At 44.5% G+C, this 19264-nt stretch overlaps 1 protein-coding gene across 12 annotated transcripts in view; it reads right to left on the bottom strand.

Moving 5' to 3' along the window:
- The window catches only part of NEDD4L (NEDD4 like E3 ubiquitin protein ligase), a 379737-nt gene that overhangs the window by 131570 nt on the left and 228903 nt on the right, over nt 1-19264 (bottom strand). The gene's annotated exons all lie outside the window — the stretch shown is intronic.

Raw genomic sequence — 19264 nt, 5'->3', positions numbered from 1 at the left:
AGAGCCGTTTAGATGGTCCATCCAGGCTTCATTCAACTGTCGGGCACTTTGGTGGGGATGATGGAAGGCTGGAACTTTTCTCCATGTGGGCTTCTTCACATGGCAGCCAGATCCTAGAGGCACACACTCCCCAAAGGCAGGAAGCAGAAGCTGCCAGGTCTTTTAAAGACTAAATGTTGAGGGAGCCCAGTGTCCCTGCCTCTGCATTCACAGTGCTGGCCAATGCCAGGGGAGGGGAGACAGATCGCCTCGTGATGAGCAGGGGTGGTGATCCCGGCAGCCACCCTTATCTTCCACGCGGTCTTCTCATGTTTTCTCAAAGAAGGATGTGTGCCTACAATCTCCTGGATTTAACCAGGGTCAGAATGAAATCTGCACTGAAGGTCAAACAGCCAACTACCATTGTGGTCCAAAAACGGAGCACGTTGCCAACTGGAACTTACTGAATGGATAGATACATTAGCCCAACTCGTTACGAGGTCATAAAGCCCTATCTACAATACCCAACTGTCAACAACCATACAGGGTCACGCAAATGGAAAACAAACAAGACCAGCTTACGCTTCTCTGCCCGATATTTCAAAAGTGAAGATGGAATCTAAAGACACGTAAGGAAATCTTTATGACCTCACACATTCCTATATGTCCTGTCTTTAGGGATCTCAGCAGAGGCTAAATATGCGACACAGAATTTAGGAAAGGAAAAAAGAACTGCCTTTTAGGGGGAAAGGGAGTTTGAGATTAGCAGACACACAGTACATATCCTATGATGGATTATCAACAAGATCTTACTGTATTAGCACAGGGAACTATTTTCAATATCCCATGATAAACCATAAGGAAAAACTATATGAAAAAGAATGTAAATACATATATAACCAAATCACTTACTGTACAGTAGTAATTAACACAACACTCTAGATTAACTCTAATTCAATAAACAGAAAAATTTTAGGCGCCTCCCTATCATTTTTATCACAAGCGCGGGCGGCTGCGACCGCACTAAGCGCTGCCGAAAGGAGCTACCCGACGTCTGAGGTCAGGGGCGGAAGCCGGGAGGACCCCATGCCCGAGGGGTGGCGGCCAAGAGGAGCTACCCCACGTCCGAGGTCAGGGGCGGAAGCCGGGAGGACCCCATGCCCGAGGGGCGATGGCCAAGAGGAGCTACCCCGCGTCCAAGGTCAGGGGCAGAAGCCGGGAGGACCCCATGCCCAAGTGGTGGTGGCCAAGAGGAGCTACCCCGCGTCCGAGGTCAGGGAGGGCAGCTGAGAGTGCCAGGCTGCGACAGAGCAGGAACAGCCGAGAGAAGCTACCCCACGTCCGAGGCCAGGGGCGGCGGCTGGGATGAGCTACCCCACTTCCAAGGAGCTGTGGCTACGCGGGCGCAGGAGGGCCTAGAGGAGCAACTCCACGTTCAAGGTCAGGAGGGGCGGCGATGATGAGATACCCCTCGTCCAAGGTAAGAAGCAGCGGCTCTGCTTTACTGGAGCAGCCGTGAAGAGATACCCCACGTCCAAGGTAAGAGAAACCCAAGTAAGTCAGTAGCTGTTGCAAGAGGGCATCAGAGGGCAGACACACTGAAACCATAATCACAGAAAACTAGCCAATCTAATCACACTAGGACCGTAGCCTTGTCTAACTCAATGAAACTAAGCCATGCCCATGGGGCCACCCAAGATGGGCGGGTCATGGTGGAGAGGTCTAACAGAATGTGGTCCACTGGAGAAGGGAATGGCAAACCACTTCAGTATTCTTGCCTTGAGACCCCATGAACAGTATGAAAAGGCAAAATGATAGGATACTGAAAGAGGAACTCCCCAGGTCGGTAGGTGCCCAATATGCTACTAGAGATCAGTGGAGAAATAACTCCAGAAAGAATGAAGGGATGGAGCCAAAGCAAAAACAATACCCAGTTGTGGATGTGACTGGTGATGGAAGCAAGGTCCGATGCTGTAAAGAGCAATATTGCATAGAAACCTGGAATGTCAGGTCCATGAATCAAGGCAAATTGGAAGTGGTCAAACGAGATGGCAAGAGTGAACGTTGACATTCTAGGAATCAGCGAACTGAAATGAACTGGAATGGGTGAATTTAACTCAGATCACCATTATATCTACTACTGTGGGCAGGAATTCCTTAGAAGAAACAGAGTAGCCATCATGGTCAACAAAAGAGTCCGAAATGCAGTACTTGGATGCAATCTCAAAAACGACAGAATGATCTCTGTTCGTTTCCAAGGCAAACCATTCAATATCACAGTAATCCAAGTCTATGCCCCAACCAGTAATGCTGAAGAAGCTGAAGTTGAACGGTTCTATGAAGACCTACAAGACCCTTTAGAACTAACACCCCAAAAAGATGCCCTTTTCATTATAGGGGACTGGAATGCAAAAGTAGGAAGTCAAGAAACACCTGGAGTAACAGGCAAATTTGGCCTTAGAATATGGAATGAAGCAGGGCAAAGGCTAATAGAATTTTGCCAAGAGAATGCACTGGTCATAGCAAACACCCTCTTCCAACAACACAAGAGAAGACTCTATACATGGACATCACCAGATGGTCAACACCGAAATCAGATTGATTATATTCTTTGCAGCCAAAGATGGAGAAGCTCTATACAGTCAGCAAAAACAAGACCGGGAGCTGACTGTGGCTCAGATCATGAGCTCCTTATTGCCAAATTCAGACTGAAATTGAAGAAAGTAGGGAAAACCACTAGACCATTCAGGTATGACCTAAATTAAATCCCTTATGATTATACAGTGGAAGTGAGAAATAGATTTAAGGGACTAGATCTGATAGAGTGCCTGATGAACTATGGACGGAGGTTCGTGACATTGTACAGGAGACAGAGATCAAGACCATCCCCATGGAAAAGAAATGCAAAAAAGCAAAATGGCTGTCTGGGGAGGCCTTACAAATAGCTGTGAAAAGAAGAGAAGCAAAAAGCAAAGGAGAAAATGAAAGATATAAGCATCTGAATGCAGAGTTCCAAAGAATAGCAAGAAGAGATGAGAAAGCCTTCCTCAGCGATCAATGCAAAGAAATAGAGGAAAACAACAGAATGCGAAAGACTAGAGATCTCTTCAAGAAAATTCAAGATGCCAAGGGAACATTTCATGCAAAGATGGGCTCAATAAAGGACAGAAATGGTATGGACCTAACAGAGGCAGAAGATATTAAGAAGAGGTGGCAAGAATACACAGAAGAACTGTACAAAAAAGATCTTCACGACCCAGATAATCACGATGGTGTGATTACTGACCTAGAGCCAGACATTCTGGAATGTGAAGTCAAGTGGGCCTTAGAAAGCATCACTACGAACAAAGCTAGTGGAGGTGATGGAATTCCAGTTGAGCTCTTTCAAATCCTGAAAGATGATGCTGCATAAGTGCTGCACTCAATATGCCAGCAAATTTGGAAAACTCCACAGTGGCCACAGGACTGGAAAAGGTCAGTTTTCATTCCAATCCCAAAGAAAGGCAATGCCAAAGAATGCTCAAACTACCGCACAATTGCACTCATCTCACACGCTAGTAAAGTAATGCTCAAAATTCTCCAAGCCAGGCTTCAGCAATACGTGAACCGTGAACTTCCAGATGTTCACGCTGGTTTTAGAAAAGGCAGAGAAACCAAAGATCAAGTTTCCAGCATCCGCTGGATCATCGAAAAAGCAAGAGAGTTCCAGAAAAACATCTATTTCTGCTTTATTGACTATGCCAAAGCCTTTGACTGTGTGGATCACAATAAACTGTGGAAACTTCTGAAAGAGATGGGAATACCAGACCACCTGACCTGCCTCTTGAGAAACCTATATGCAGGTCAGGAAGCAACAGTTGGAACTGGACATGGAACAACAGACTGGTTCCAAATAGGAAAAGGAGTACGTCAAGGCTGTATATTGTCACCCTGCTTATTTAACTTCTATGCAGAGTACATCATGAGAAACGCTGGGCTGGAAGAAGCACAAGCTGGAATCAAGATTGCCGGGAGAAATATCAATAACCTCAGATATGCAGATGACATGACCCTTATGGCAGAAAGTGAAGAGGAACTCAAAAGCCTCTTGATGAAAGTGAAAGAGGAGAGTGAAAAAGTTGGCTTAAAGCTCAACATTCAGAAAATGAAGATCATGGCATCCGGTCCCATCACTTCATGGGAAATAGATGGGGAAACAGCGGAAACAGTGTCAGACGTTCTTTTTGGGGGCTTCAAAATCACTGCAGATGGTGATTGCTGCCATGAAATTAAAAGACGTTTACTCCTTGGAAGAAAAGTTATGACTAACCTAGATAGCATATTCAAAAGCAGAGACATTACTTTGCCAACAAGGGTCCGTCTAGTCAAGGCTATGGTTTTTCCACTGGTCATGTATGGATGTGAGAGTTGGACTGTGAAGAAAGCTGAACGCTGAAGAATTGATGCTTTTGAACTGTGGTGTTGGAGAAGACTCTTGAGAGTCCCTTGGACTGCAAGGAGATCCAACCAGTCCATTCTAAGGGAGATCAACCCTGGGTGTTCATTGGAAGGAATGATGCTAAAGCTGAAACTCCAGTACTTTGGCCACCTGATGCGAAGAGCTGACTGATTGGAAAAGACTCTGATGCTGGGAGGGATTGGGGGCAGGAGGAGAAGAGGACAACAGAGGATGAGATGGCTGGATGGCATCACTGACTTGAGGGACGTGAGTCTAAGTGAACTCTGGGAGGTGGTGATGGACAGGGAGGCCTGGCGTGCTGCGATTCACGGGGTCACAAAGAGTTGGACACGACTCAGCGATTGAACTGAACGATCATTTTTAAGAGCAATAGGGACAGTGTAAACGGATAAAGTGTGTAATTAAATGGTTAATAAAGGGACAAAGTATGTAATTAAATAGTTCATCCCACTAGGGGACTGTAAGTAAAAAAATATGGGAGACCCCTGTAAATGAATGGTTACTCAAGAGAGCAGCTTTGCTTAACCATAAGCCCAAACAGGCTTGCTTATCAACAAAACCATGCCACAGACGCACAGGACATGCCCCCAGACAATAAAACAATGGAGACACGAGACACGCATCCTGCCAGCGAGCTCAGCAAGTTAGGGATCCCTAGGACATGCTCTCTGCAGACATAAAAGACAGTAATTTTTGGACCTGGCTTGACCACGTAGGGATAGTAAAACTCCCCTGCTCAACCTGGAGGAGGAGCTGGTGATGGACGCATGACGTCCACTCAAGAAAGAGGAAGGCGTTCTTCTCCCCCTTCCCCCTTCTCCTTCGATTATAAACTGTATCCCCGTGAGTGATCTTGGGGCCTGGCACCCTCGTGCCCACCTGCCTGTGAGCCTCACAAGCGTCCTATTCTAACAAATCACTTCCCATCTCTCACTTTGCCTCTGGCTGAATTCTTTTCTGCGCTGAGACATAAAGGACCACGGTACTGGAGGCTCTTCAGAGCCCCCGAAATGACACCTAGATGGTTTGTAGAGGCACAACTGGAGTGAGGAACCCTTTACACATCTCAAAGGTGGCATCAGGTGCTAAGTGCTCTTTCTCCAGAAAGTCAGATGACCTGTACTTTTAAAAACAGCTACTTTTTTTCCCCTAGGCTCCAGAGAAGCTGGATAGAAGTTTGGCTTTTTTAATCTACCAAGGTGCTTCCACATGACCTATGGACAGGACACAGCCTCTGACATGAAGGCGCTGGGGTCCGGGCTCATCTTCAACGGCCCGAGGACCATCCCCTGCTTCCCTCTCTGCGCTCAGTGTCTCTGTGATCTCCCTTCGCTCCCCCAGCTCCCTTCGCAGGACCTCTGCAGGCAGGAGAGCAGGTTTCTTCTGCCCGCGCTCTTCCAGCCTCACAGCTCACTCGTCAGACCCGGCCACACTCAGCCACTGAGAGGGCTTCCCCTGGCCACCCTTCTTCACACAGGCCTCCCCACCACTCTCTCTGTCTCAGCCTCCTGTTTACCTCCTTTGGCGTATTTACATAAATGCTCACTTCATTTAGTTGTATCTTTTTACTACTAGCATAACTAGAGTAACTGGAACATAAGCCTCCCAAGGGCGGTGGCCACGTCCCTCTTGCAGAACACTTGCACCTCCAGAGCTGCATCTGGAAGAAGGGCCACGACCCTCCCTGACCTTCAGGTGCATAAAGGAGGCAGCAAGCACACCGCAAACCTCTCTGGAGTTAATTAATTTTTTTTGTTAAAGGGAGGAAGTTGCATTAAATAATATTAATTTCCTGCCAGCTTTACCACTGAATTATAGCTTATTCCACAGCTGTTACCTAGAGACTTGGGTTTAGTAAATAGTCACTATTTAATCAGTTAAAGATTTGTTTTCTAGACTCCTAATTTCCAATAAATTTAACACTGCAAAATCTTAACACAAAGATTTGTCTGGGGTAAAAAACTATCCCTGATCTTATATTACATTTTAAGTATCTTAAAGGTATATAAGAATATGCCTTTAATATACGAAAAAAATGAATGAAATATATGAAGATTTATGAATATATGAATATATTCATATATAATGAATGAAATATATGAAAAATCATATGAATGATTGATGAAATATATGAAAAAATCATATATATGAAAAAATATATGAAATATATGAAAAAATCAGAAGTAATCAAGTCTTTATAGTTTTCATACACTGGAAATTATCGTCTATACCAGGGATGATGTCCCATCTATAACAAACTGCAGTCCTATGTTTGAAGTTGTAATTTGCTGACAATCTCATTTCAAGCACATCCAAAATTAGCAACTAATTCTTTACACATACTTTATTAATAGACTCCTGAAATTCAGAGATAAGAGAGAAGCACACTCAGTGTGAAGTAGGGAAAACATACAAAAAGAAAAATAAAGGCTCACTTTAATACAATTATTATCAGATAAACATAATTAATGAGGTTAACTCAATTCCTACATTTTTATCCTATTCAACAGCAAAAGACATTATATGTGCAATTACATAACTGTTGATAAAATTACTTGATATAATCAACTGTACATCATGGTTTATAATTTGGTTTTCATACTTTACAGAGCTAAAGGGTGACTTTTAAGTTTTGACAACCCTTTGGATTTAATGAAAATCAGAAAGAACTTTCCCAGAAATACATCTAGGGGAAAGGCAGCCACTATTATAAAGTGATCTTCGTTTGGCCTTTAAAAAAGAGAATAAATCATTTTTGCTACACACCAAAAACTAACACAACATTGTAAATTAACTATAGTTCAATTTAAAAAAAAAAAAAAGGAGAATAAACCATCAAACCCTTGAAAGTCCTTAAAGTCTGAAGTTGCTGACACCTGGTAGTTTAGTGACTCATAAAATCTTTTCTAAGAAAACTTTTCATTGATTTTTTTCATGGTTCTTCCATACAGTCCAGTAGAAAATTCATTAACCCTAAAAGGATAAGCACAAAACCCAGACAGCAATAAAAATTAAGATGAACCACAAATGTGTGCACGAACATAAAAGCAGATGACAGGTTTGCTGGGCCCCCAATCCCTAAACACCTGGGAAGAACTTACATCTCCTTCAGACGGAATAATTGTAAAAAGAACTCACACTGATTAAGCACTAATACACTATATGTGCCAAGAACTGTGCTAAACAGCTGGCATAGATTCTATCCCACTGAATTCTAAAATCTTAAAATAATCTGATTCCAGACATGCTCCAAGGAAAAACAATAAAATAGGCAAAGGGACTGGAAAGACAAAAGGCAGATCACATGCTTTATTCAAAAAGAACGACTCAAATCCTTACTCTCAGCCTATTTACAGCCTCACTCTATAAACAATCCTAACAAGCTCGCCTAAACACCTGCTGAGTCCTTAGCCGGTAAAAGGAAGGCAGGTTACTCTACTGACGGCTGCTGGGGCCGCTGCTGAGTCGCTTCAGTCGTGTCCGACTCTGTGCGACCCCAGAGACGGCAGCCCACCAGGCTCCCCCGTCCCTGGGATTCTCCAGGCAAGAATACTGGAGTGGGGTGCCATCGCCTTCTCCAATGCATGAAAGTCAAAGGGAAGTCGCTCAGTTGTGTCCGACTCTTCCCGATCCCATGGACTACAGCCTACCAGGCTCCTCTATCCATGGGATTCTCCAGGCAAGAGCACTGGAGTGGGGTGCCATCGCCTTCTCCAATGCATGAAAGTGAAAGGGAAGTCGCTCAGTCATGTCCGACTCTTCCCGACCCCATGGACTACAGCCCGCCAGGCTCCCCCGTCCATGGGATTCTCCAGGTAAGAGCACTGGAGGGGGTGCCATCGCCTTCTCCGATACTGATGGCTATAAAAAGTGGTAACTGACGAGCAAGAAAGACAGGAAATCAACATCAGCAGCAAGCTCGTCCCAAAGATCATGGGCGTCTTGAAAGCTTTAATGATGATGGAAAATGTATTGTATATCTTATTAAGCCCTGATGGCATCATTAAGAAAAACTTGCATAAAGAATGACTACATTATACAATAATCCTTTGCTGTGAGGGTAACAGTCAAAAACAAACAAAACAAAACAAAACATAGAGATATGCTTGGAATGTTCAACTTAAGACAGCGTGAAAAGGAGTGCAGAAGCGTGTGAACTATCCTTGGAGAGCTCACCTGTAAGACCCCCAGATGCGGCTGGAGTAAACACTCCCTGTGCTGGGTGCTGGGCTTCCCACGTGGCCCAAGTAGTAGAGAGTCCGCCTGCCAATGCAGGAGACTCAAGAGACACCGGTTTGATCCCTGGGTTGGGAAGATTCCCTGCAGTAAGACCCACTCCAGAATTCCTGCCTGGAAAACTCCATGGATAGAAGAGCCTGGTGGGCTACGGTCCATGGGGTCACAAACTGTCGGACACGACTGGACACACATGCACGCACTGGGCGTAGCAGGAACAGCAGTGGTTTGGGCATCAGGCCTCCTGGCATCAAAGCTCTGCGACCCTCTCCCTGTGTGCCTTTGGACAAGCCATACGCTTGCTTGTTTAAAAAACGAGACACTGGTGCAGCTAACCTACAAAATCCTTTTGCATTTTTAATATTCTGCTTTTAAACATTACAGGGAAGAAAGCACCTATTACCACTTCTCTGAAATTCATGAAGGCTTGACGCCTTGTCAACACTTCCAAGAAGTGGAGTTTTCAAAACCACAAAAATGCACTCTGTTAATATTTACAGAAGGAAGGTAACTTTCGTTCCCTGGAGAACAGTCACATCTGCAGGTAAGATCTAACAGGGCAGACCGGTCTTGCCTGTCTAGAACCGGGACCCCACTTTCACCTGCTCGTTGCGGTTGGAAATGGAAAAGAAAATTATTGCTTTCCTTTCGAAACAATTTGGGGAGAGAAATTTTTCTCCATGTAAGTTGCAAATATCCAACTGTAACACACTGTTGCTCTTAACACATAAGCCTCCTTGGAAAGGAAATTTATCTTGTGGACTAAGCCACAAAAGGACACCCCACTTCCAGGATGAGCCGCCACACAGACAAGCGCATATTTGGGGGCGATGAGGAGAGAGCGTGTAAGAAAAAACGCACTGCAGCAGTGTTCACACCAGGGGCGACTGACTCCAAGCCGAGGTTAAGGTGGTCACTAGTATTAACTTCTTAAACTAGTTGTTTTCAGCCCTGGCTGCACGTCAGAGTCACCTGGGTGCCATCCCCCCCCACAATCACCCACACCTGGCCATGGGGTCCTTTAATGAGCTGGATAATCAGAGTCAATGAGATTCTCCTTACCAAATCGGAATCATCCTTGGCAGATTTCATTCTGTTAGGAGTCTGCCTATGAATAGGCAGAAAGAGCAATACATTAAAAGAAAATTGAAAAATCTGATGACCAGTGGCTTGTGCCGGACAGAGGTTAATGTTAATACTTAATTCTTCCTGCTGTGTTGAACTATTCAAACCCCATTCTGAATGCAGGGTGTGGAGAGAAAGAAAAAAAAAAAAAAAAAGAGGCCCTCAGTAGGCCTGGAAATGCTTGTGAGAACCTAGGATGATTTTCTGAGTTGTGAAGCAATGGCTTTTTAAGCTGCTATCCTGTAGATAAAGACCATTTAGTCCTATCCCGCCCCCAACACGACCGACCTTCCTTGCCCCTCCACCCCCACCCCCCCGCCCCAACCCCCGCTTCAGGGAAGTCTTCCCGCATCTGTTTTGCTTGGCAACACACACCAGCATTCCAACACAGGCCACCTGGCCACCGAGACAAGGTTGCAACACATTCATGTGGCAAAATAAGAAACCTGCTCAAAAGGAAAAACTATCTGCCCGGAGGGTTCTGGGAGCACAGATCAGCGGACTGCAGGGCTCTGCTCCCTAAGGGAGGCACCTCCGAACCACTTGGTACCCTGCCCCTGCCCCTTTCCTGGTCGCGAGGCTGAGACACTGTTCCCAGGCCCACTCTCTCTAATGGAACTTTCCACTCTCCAAGGCCTCCGTCGGCTTCTGCAAACCCAGAACCTCTGCGCAGGCCTGAGGAGGTCGGTTCCGAGAAATGAGGAGCCACTTTCTGATGCCTTAGGCAGGACATCAGCACAAAACACTGGGGCTTGGTATTTCCCTTTGTTTCAACCCATGTTATCAGAGAAACTGTTGCTGAGACAAAGGAGCATCAATTTCCTTAGCAGCGACTTAAGAATGCTCTCCCGGGCTCACGTCTTCTCCCTGCACCGAGGCTGTGACCGTGTTTCAAGGCCTCCATCTGTCAAGGAAGCACACGATGAACCAGAGGACAAAAACAATGACCTCAGAAACCGGGGAAAACAGATGCAGCAAGCCCTGCTCCCGGACACGACTTCTGAAAGGCCTGCCTCTCTCTGGGGGTGAGGCCTGCAGGCTAAACGAGCTATTTTAAACGCTGCGGATCTGCTCTGCAGCCCACACATTATTCATCAATGGACAATATGCCTGACAATAAATGCAATCTGCAAATCAGGAGCAGACTGCCTGGTGCAAAAGTGCAAAAAATAAACCCAGCCACATCCTGCTGTGACACAGGCAGCAGAAAGCCTCCTGAAGGAACACTCGCTTAAGGAGAATAAACGCTTCCCACTGCCAGGCCCTGCGCCAGCACAGGGGCGTCCCCGGTACTCAGGTCTGATGGTCTGAGAACCGAGGCTAGACTAACCAGCCTGAGAAAACGCACGACTGTTCCGAGGTTCTGGAAGAGGCCACACAGCCAAGGCCCGGGCTCTGCCCACCCTCTAAGGGGACAGGCGCAGCTCTGAGGCCTCCCTCTTTCCGCCTGCAGCCCCCGTCCAGGAGCCGGTGCAGGCCCTGAGGATGTAAACAGGATCGCACCTGCCGTCAGCAGCCTCCTCCCTCCGTAGGACACCCACTCCACCACCATGGGCTTCGAGGCCTGGACACCCTGTCCCTCTGCACCCGCTTCAGCCCTGTTCACCTCCACACCCATCCTCCTACCTCCAGCCAGGTGCTGGCAGAATAGGTCTGTGGAAGGCAGGCAGGTAGGAAAGGAAGGGATTCACTCAACTCCACATTTGATGGCAAGAGAGGAATTATTCATGCTGATCACCCCGCGCCCCCCCCCCCCCGCCCCCCACCTGCCAATTCTTCAACAACCGTTGACATTAAGAAACAACAGGTTGAAACTTGCTAACTGTGATCAAGGAATTAAAATTCTTGGGCAAATACAGAAATCACATCACAGGTGGTTTCTACCTTCAGTCTTTCAAAACATGGCTCCTCCCGCTGACCCACTGAGACAAATCCCAGTCATCTTTCTAGATCTGGTTCCTATCTTCCCCTTCCGTGACATCACTTCTGTCCATCATGACCCACAGTGTCCTGTCCTGTGTGTAAGCACGCCTTAATGGTTGGATTCTAAGAGGCTGGGAAGACTGGTCTGTAGAACTTTCTGTTCAGCGGATAGGACAGCTCAGATGAGGCACGTGTGCCCAGCAGAAGCACTGACTCAGGAGACCCCACACAAAGCAAGCGCTGGTACCCGCCACAGGCAGCGGGCGACAGACTGCTCACAGAGCTTCGCACGCTGCACGTTCAAAGATAATTACTGCACGCTTGTGAGACACAGAATATTCTCAAGTGTGAAAATAACACCCTCAGTTTCCTCATCTTTAAACTGGAAGGGTTAGGGTCTACATAATTCTTAAGGAAACTCACATCTCTAAGTTGATAAACACAAAACAAAACACGACCCTTGCTGCATATACCCATCAAAGGAGAGCGCCAGACTGCAGAATACAGGAGCATCTCTTGCTAATATAATTTCAACCAAGGGTGTAGGCAGGCCCTTAAGCACACTGTTTATATAAAACGATTTTCCGCACTTTGTCCTTTGCTACAGCATCTGGGTATCCTCATAATATATATGTGAACGTGTAGATTATTATATCAGGATTTTAAAAAGAAAACAACAAAACATGGCTTCTACCATAAGAGACTGAAAGTGAAAAACTGAAAATTAGTCACTCAGTCATGTCCGACTCTTTGCGACCTTGTGGACTGAAGCCCACCAGGCTCCTCTGTCCACGGAATTCTCCAGGCAAGAACACTGGAGTGGGTTGCCATGTCCTTCTCCAGGGGATCTTCCTGACCCAGGGATTGAAGCTGGGTCCCCTGCATTGCAGGCAGATTCTCTACCATTTGAGACAAGAGGTTAACAATCTTAAATACTGAAATTACATTAAAGTTTTAAAGTTATACTACAATTAAGCATCTTTTTTTCAAGTGGAAAAGCATGATCACTAAGTGCACACTGAATAGATACTAAGCTTAAGGTGCTTTTACTCTTGAGAAAGATACTTTAAAAAACCCAGAACGAGGCTGTTAGTATGCAGTGTTCAACCCAGCCCAACTCCTTAGGAAAGTGAAGAGTCCCACAGCGGACCTTCTAGCCTGAAAACCTCTCTGCTTTGAAGATGCGCTAGGTTCTTCGGCTGGAGCTCAGGACACGTGTTTCGGTTTTTCTACTCCATCTTGACTTTTCTACTCAGCTCAGTTTTTAAACAATCGGACCACAGCAGCTTTTCTGTCCTCCTTGAACAGTCAAATACCTAGCTGGGTATTTTAAAAGAAAACGGAAAAAAAAAACCCTCAACAAGTATGATAATGAAGCTTTAAAACGTCACTCAAGGAACTGGATGAGTTATGACATATGTGGGTCATTAAATATATTTTAAAAGTTTGTCAGTTCTGGATTATCCCACAGAGAGTAAGAATAAAAAACTATACATCTATCAAACTATTTGAATCCTCACATACCTAATATAATGACATCCTTACCCTGTCTGAACCTCCCAGAAAAAGGTAAGCAACAAAAGATCACGGATTAAAAAGCAGATTCCTCAGAGTTATTAGATGAGAGATGTAAATGCCACCTAACTTGCCCTGATGTATAAAAATGAAGCCCCAAAAGAAGGCTATGTAAATTCTGAAAGGCAAATTCACCTGGGGAAACGCTGGTCTTTTCCCGCCTGGAGGGACTTTCTGCTTACCATGTATAGCTCAAAATATTCAGTACGAAAATAAACAAGTTGTTTCAAAGAACAGATAGTTGGGGCAGACACCTGAAGGAATCAAAACCAAGTATTTGAACACTAAGTCTGCCCACAGGGGGCTTCCCTTGTAGCTCAGTTGGTAAAGAATCGGCCTGCAATGCAGGAGACCCGAGTTCAGTTCCTAGGTCTGGCAGGTCCCCTGGAGAAGGAAATGGCAACCCACTCCAGTATTCTTGCCTGGGAAATCCCATGGAGAGAGGAGCCTGGAGGGCTATAGTCCCTGGGGTCACAAGAGTTGGTCAAGGCTTAGCGACTAAACCACAAGTGTGTCCACAACAGTCAAACCAGAGAAAGCAGGGTCCCTTTCAACTCAACTGATGATACTTCCATGACCTTCTTCTTCCCTTGAAGCAGTCTAGTCCAAGGTGTCAGAACAGCGCTTGGTTCTAAAATGATCAGGGTATAAAAAGCAGGCTTGGTGAAATTCAATCTACTTCATCCTGCAGCCTGAAGACTACACTACCTGTTAAGATGTGGTGATGCCTGGAGACCCCTGACGTGTCCATTCAGGACACAGCACAAAACAGGCAAGACACTGACCATTTCACTCAGGCCCACCCATGCAGCCCACTATTTCACTGCCATTCCCTCTTGCCCAAGGAAGGATAGCGAAATAAATAAAAACAAGAGATTTTAAAAAGGAAAATCCATTGGAAACATCATGCATCCGTGATGCGTGCTGTGCCGAGATTATTTCTGAAAATCTTTCCACCATCTCCATCTGCCCAGAAAAAATCACCAAGCTCCTAAACGACACATTTTAGTGCATATTTTTAACACTCTGTCCTCTCAGGCCTTTTTCACCTTAAACTGGAGCCGGCTGTACATCGTGGGTAGACAGGTGTCCTCTCTTGTGGAGGACATGGACTGTTAGGCTGCCTGGTATGAATCAAGGGAACTAGATGATTGCAGACAGGTTACCAAGCCTCTCAGTAATCACCAGCCAATTGTGGAGTGGGCTTCCTGAGCTGCTTTTGGCATTCAGAATGGAAACTTAGATATTCTGGTATTCGAGCATTCAAGCAACAGTTTCAACACCTTCCATGAATTCCTGCTTTTTCCTCATTTTTTGCAAATGTCTTAGAGTTAAAAAAGGACAATGTATTTCTGGCATTGATCCATTTCAGCATTAATGCAGTTGATTACTTTTATTAAAAAAAATCTGCTTGATCAAATTCCACAGACTCCTATTCAGATTTTTTACCATCTGAGCTATAGGGAAGTGACTATTTAGATTAGCCTCAATTAATTTTAAACTATCAACTATACAGAGACACGTAACGTTGATTAAATTTAAGGTAATTCTTACATGGAGTAAATATCTTCCAGTATTGTGAAGTTTTGTGTAGAGATAACAATTTTTTTATTAGCATGTATTATAAAATTGTAGTTTTAGTTCAATGCGGAAGAACTCTGCCTCCAAGCTTAGCCAAGAGAAGCAGCTGCAGCGTTTATGAAAACCCTCTAAAAGGCAGTATCCAATAAGGCCTATTCCCAAATACTGCCCTCATCTGTAAACCACACAACGTGGAAATTTTGTACAGATAACATTAGATTCCTGCTCAAAAGCCACAGCCAATAAGAAGGAAAGACAAACAACTGGAAACATGGCCTGGTTTAAAAAAAAAAAAAAATATATATATATATAGATAGATAGATAGATACACACATATATATAGCCAAAATGACACTGCAAACCAACATGTCTGAAATGCCAGCAGATATAACTACGTTTAAGTTTCAAAATTCAATCATGCAAACACAATTAAAGGTCCTGTTGTCCGAGGCAGAGCTGACAATCGAACTGCAGTCTCCTCAAGGCCTGTGTCACCGCAGGGCACCGTTAGGCCTTGTGACGCTGATTATCCGAGGGGCAAACACTAGGGAAGGCTGAGATGACAGTACACAGGAGATCAAAGCCAGTTACCAAAGCAAACGATTCCAGGTATTCCTTAAATCTCTGTGGCCCTGTGTCTAACGCCCTGTGATCAAAAACCGACTGTTCACAGCAACCGAATTACCTCCCTTGGGGAACAATTTGTACCTTACAGAGAAGTGGGTAACAAAGGAAAAGACCAACACAACACCTCATTGAAACCTCACCATAAGCCCATGAGTTGGGTGTTTTTAGCCTCCTTTTTCACTGAAAAGGGAGAAGGCTCAGAGAGGGAGTCTCAGCTCCTGGGGCATGTCAGGAAATTGCAGAGCTCAGTCCACTAGGCCAGTGCTCCAAGGCACCCATCGAAGCCGCCATCTCCAAAATCTTCAGCATTAAAACGTCACATCACAGAAAGCACTGAGCTGCTACATAGGTTTTTTATGTGCAAAGATATAAACATAATTTTTTTAATTCCCATTCTGCTGCTGCTGCTGCTAAGTCGCTTCAGTCGTGTCCGACTCTGTGCAACCCCCATAGATTCCCATTCTACATAGATACAAAAAATGGTAGACAGAATGTGACACTGTCATTAGGTGTGTGTCATTAGTTATCACACCTAATGACAGTTTCACATACCTTCACTGGAAACAGTAAAACAACAGTTTTACCACATGGTGGTCAGAAAAGCTGAGCGGGGCAGTCGGATGGTCATATTAAGTGAAATAAAGGCCGGCACTGATCCAATTGTGAAATGCTACAGAGATGTGAGTGTCACCCGCAAGCCCTTTGTGTTTCCGTGGTGTACACACCTACACATTATCACGTACACTTTTCACTAATCCCTCTAAGGTGAAATTTCAAGTTACATAATATTGGAACATGGCTGTATACAACCAGGTTGAGAGAGACCTCTGAAAAGAAAAATTCACAGAATCCGATCAGAGACCAAGTCAGTGAAAGGACTACCAGCTATTTTTTAAACCACTACACTGTGGTGGTGGTGCTTTTAAATAAAGAAAGAATGTACCTGCATTGCAGGAGACCTGGGTTTGATCTTTGGGTTGGGAAGATCCCCTGGAGAAGGGAATGGCTACCCACTCCAGGATTCTTGCCTGAAGAATTCCATGGACAGAGGCGCCTGGCAGGCTACAGTCCATGGGGTTGCAGAGAGTCAGACACGACTGAAGGACTAACGCTTGTACATATTTTCCTAGAATTAATCTTTTAAGGTAAAAAGGAGACACCAACTAATACTAAAGTCAAAAATGTTCTGTCGAGTCGAATCGCCCTGTCTAAAAGAGACCTAAACTAAATTCTCCCCAAACAAAAAGAGCTGGGATATTCCTCTGCCATTCAGTAAAAGGAACTGGGAATCACAGAAGATTGCCATGCCGCTTCTGTGACACGTGTATCCATGGGAAGGGCACGGGGGGAAATTCAGAGAACCCAGGAAGAAGGAGAGGAAGCACGCTCTTTCCCTGTAGCATGTGGAGTGGGTGTCAGAAGAAGTGTTCTCCCCCGCCCCCCGGCCCTCTGATCTCTGTTTACATTTTGAATTCTGTGTCAGCAAGAAACACAGAGTCCCAGAAACTTTCCAAGGACTCAGTGTGATGTTATATACACGGTGGACCTTAAACACGTAATGACATTATTAACGGGATTAGAAAACCGGCTCCTGAAACTTGTAGGATGCAGAGCCAAGCAGTTGCTGTGCATGAAGGCATCGAGCAAGGGCACAGAAACCCTGATAAACAGGATCCCTCTGCCTCAGAGTCACTATCATGCAGTTAGGAGGAACCCAAAACACTAATCTAAGAAAGTAACTAAATTATTCACTAAATAACCATTAAAATGTACAAAGTAAACTGGTAAGGTATCAGCATTTTGAAATATTGTAACATGGTAACTAATAACTCTAAAAAATCAATTCTGTCTTACTTCACAGACTGGGTAGAAAAATAAAATCAAGGCTCACAAGAGGTCCCTGGAATCTGATTAGCATTTTTTTTTTACAATCATGTTGCATTTTAAATTTATTCGTGACAGTCATGACAGGATGTCTGGGAGGCACTGAGCAAAGTTCTCAACAAAATAGCCTTGTAATAAGGTCTAAGGCATGGATCGTGACATCTGAGCACATTCGCAAAAAGAATCTTGAAAGGTTTTCCCCATCAAGAAAGATTTTTGACATCATTCAAAAGACCTGACTGTAATCGATTTTTCATGTAAACTAATAATGAAATGCCCTTCTGTCCAAAGCAGCAGATATTTGAAACGTCAAAAGAGCTTGGTGGCGGCCAGACTGTAGACGCCCAAGTGAATGTTTTCTCTCAAGATAAATAAGGCCGTGGCAGCTGCTGCCTACACTTAACACCCCTGCCCATTTGAAACACGTACAAAGTGTTGAATGGAGCCGACAGTTTTGTTATGAGACAAGTTTTGTTTTTGCTTCTCGAAGAAGCAAGTTTTCACTTAAAAGAAAAAGCCAGCTTCCTACCAACCCTTCACAAATTTATAGAAGTGTACAAAAATACAAATTCGAAAATAAATACTACTATGCTTTAGATGGAACTTACTTTCCACAAAAAGCTCTTTATTCTAGAACTTACATTTCCAAATGTGAAGAAATTTTATTTTCCACCCTAACAGCCCTTGAGAGTTAGAATGGCCCTTGCATGTAAATTACACACAGTGTTTGGTATGTTCCACTTGTTTTTTCAATCCCGGGAGAAACGTCAAGCCAAATGAGACTGTAATTATAAAAATCCATTTGTCCTCAACACCTAACTGCAAAACGATTTAAAAGTCTGATAAGTTGTCAAAACTCAGGATATGCGTGTTGTCAATATTCATGTGGTAGGTGGTCCAAATTCAGCACAAAAATATGCTGTCCAAAGAAGTCTACACCTGTTGTGATAGGACTTTCTTGGGATGAAGGTTAGATGCTATTATCAGAATTTTGTTGAAATCTGTACCACTGTATAAAAACAGTATTGGTTCAGACCAAAAATACAGCATTTCCTAATGAAAGGGCTAGAGATAATAAAAGAAAAAGGGGTATAAAAGGGAAAAGAAGAAGAAACGGTTACATTAACAGTTATAAAGTTATATTAACAAGAAAAATATATTGACATTTAGCACCTGATTATATGCCTTCAAAATAGTGAAAGACAACAATGGATCAGTGATAAAACTTACTCATACGGCCAAAACTATTTCTCGACACAAAATAATAAAAGATGATACGGTTCCACAGCCAAACTCAGTCATTCGCTTTGAAAAGTCGCAATTCACAACTGAAACCAAACACAAAGTCTCCCAGACATTTCACTGCCATCTGAAATGCAGCCGTCAGAGGAAATTCAAGGAAAACCACCCCAATTCAGATGCAAGGAGCTTGTCCTTTGAAAAAAAATAAAGCACGTGGCTAGTGATTAGTAGTAAAAGAAAGCTAGCTGGTGAAACTTTGCATCCCACGACCAGCTAGGAAAGCTGCCGAGTCAGCATTTGCCTGGTGGAGTTGGCAGCTGTCTGTCTGTACTCCATTTCACTGAAAGGGAGAGAGCAAGAACACAGGAGCAATGAAGGCCAAAATCTGTTGCTGGACTTCTGTTTCCACAGCTGGAGGCTGGGCACTTAACTATTCTATAAACAGCAGCCCAGCTTAGACACTCAAGTGGGCAGTGTTAAATTGCAGGGGTGCGCAATCTGACCATTAACAAGTTCCCCAGCAGTTTCCCCTCATCTTGGCCTCACAGGCCAATCTGCTTCAAAAACACATTTCCTCCCGGCCCACAACTGTGGCTACCTTTGTTCACTATAACTTAATGGGACCAAAAAAAA

Source organism: Bubalus kerabau, chromosome 21 (genome assembly GCF_029407905.1).
Source record: "Bubalus kerabau isolate K-KA32 ecotype Philippines breed swamp buffalo chromosome 21, PCC_UOA_SB_1v2, whole genome shotgun sequence".
NCBI lineage: Eukaryota > Metazoa > Chordata > Mammalia > Artiodactyla > Bovidae > Bubalus > Bubalus kerabau.
This window is presented reverse-complemented; position numbering and strand designations above follow the sequence as displayed.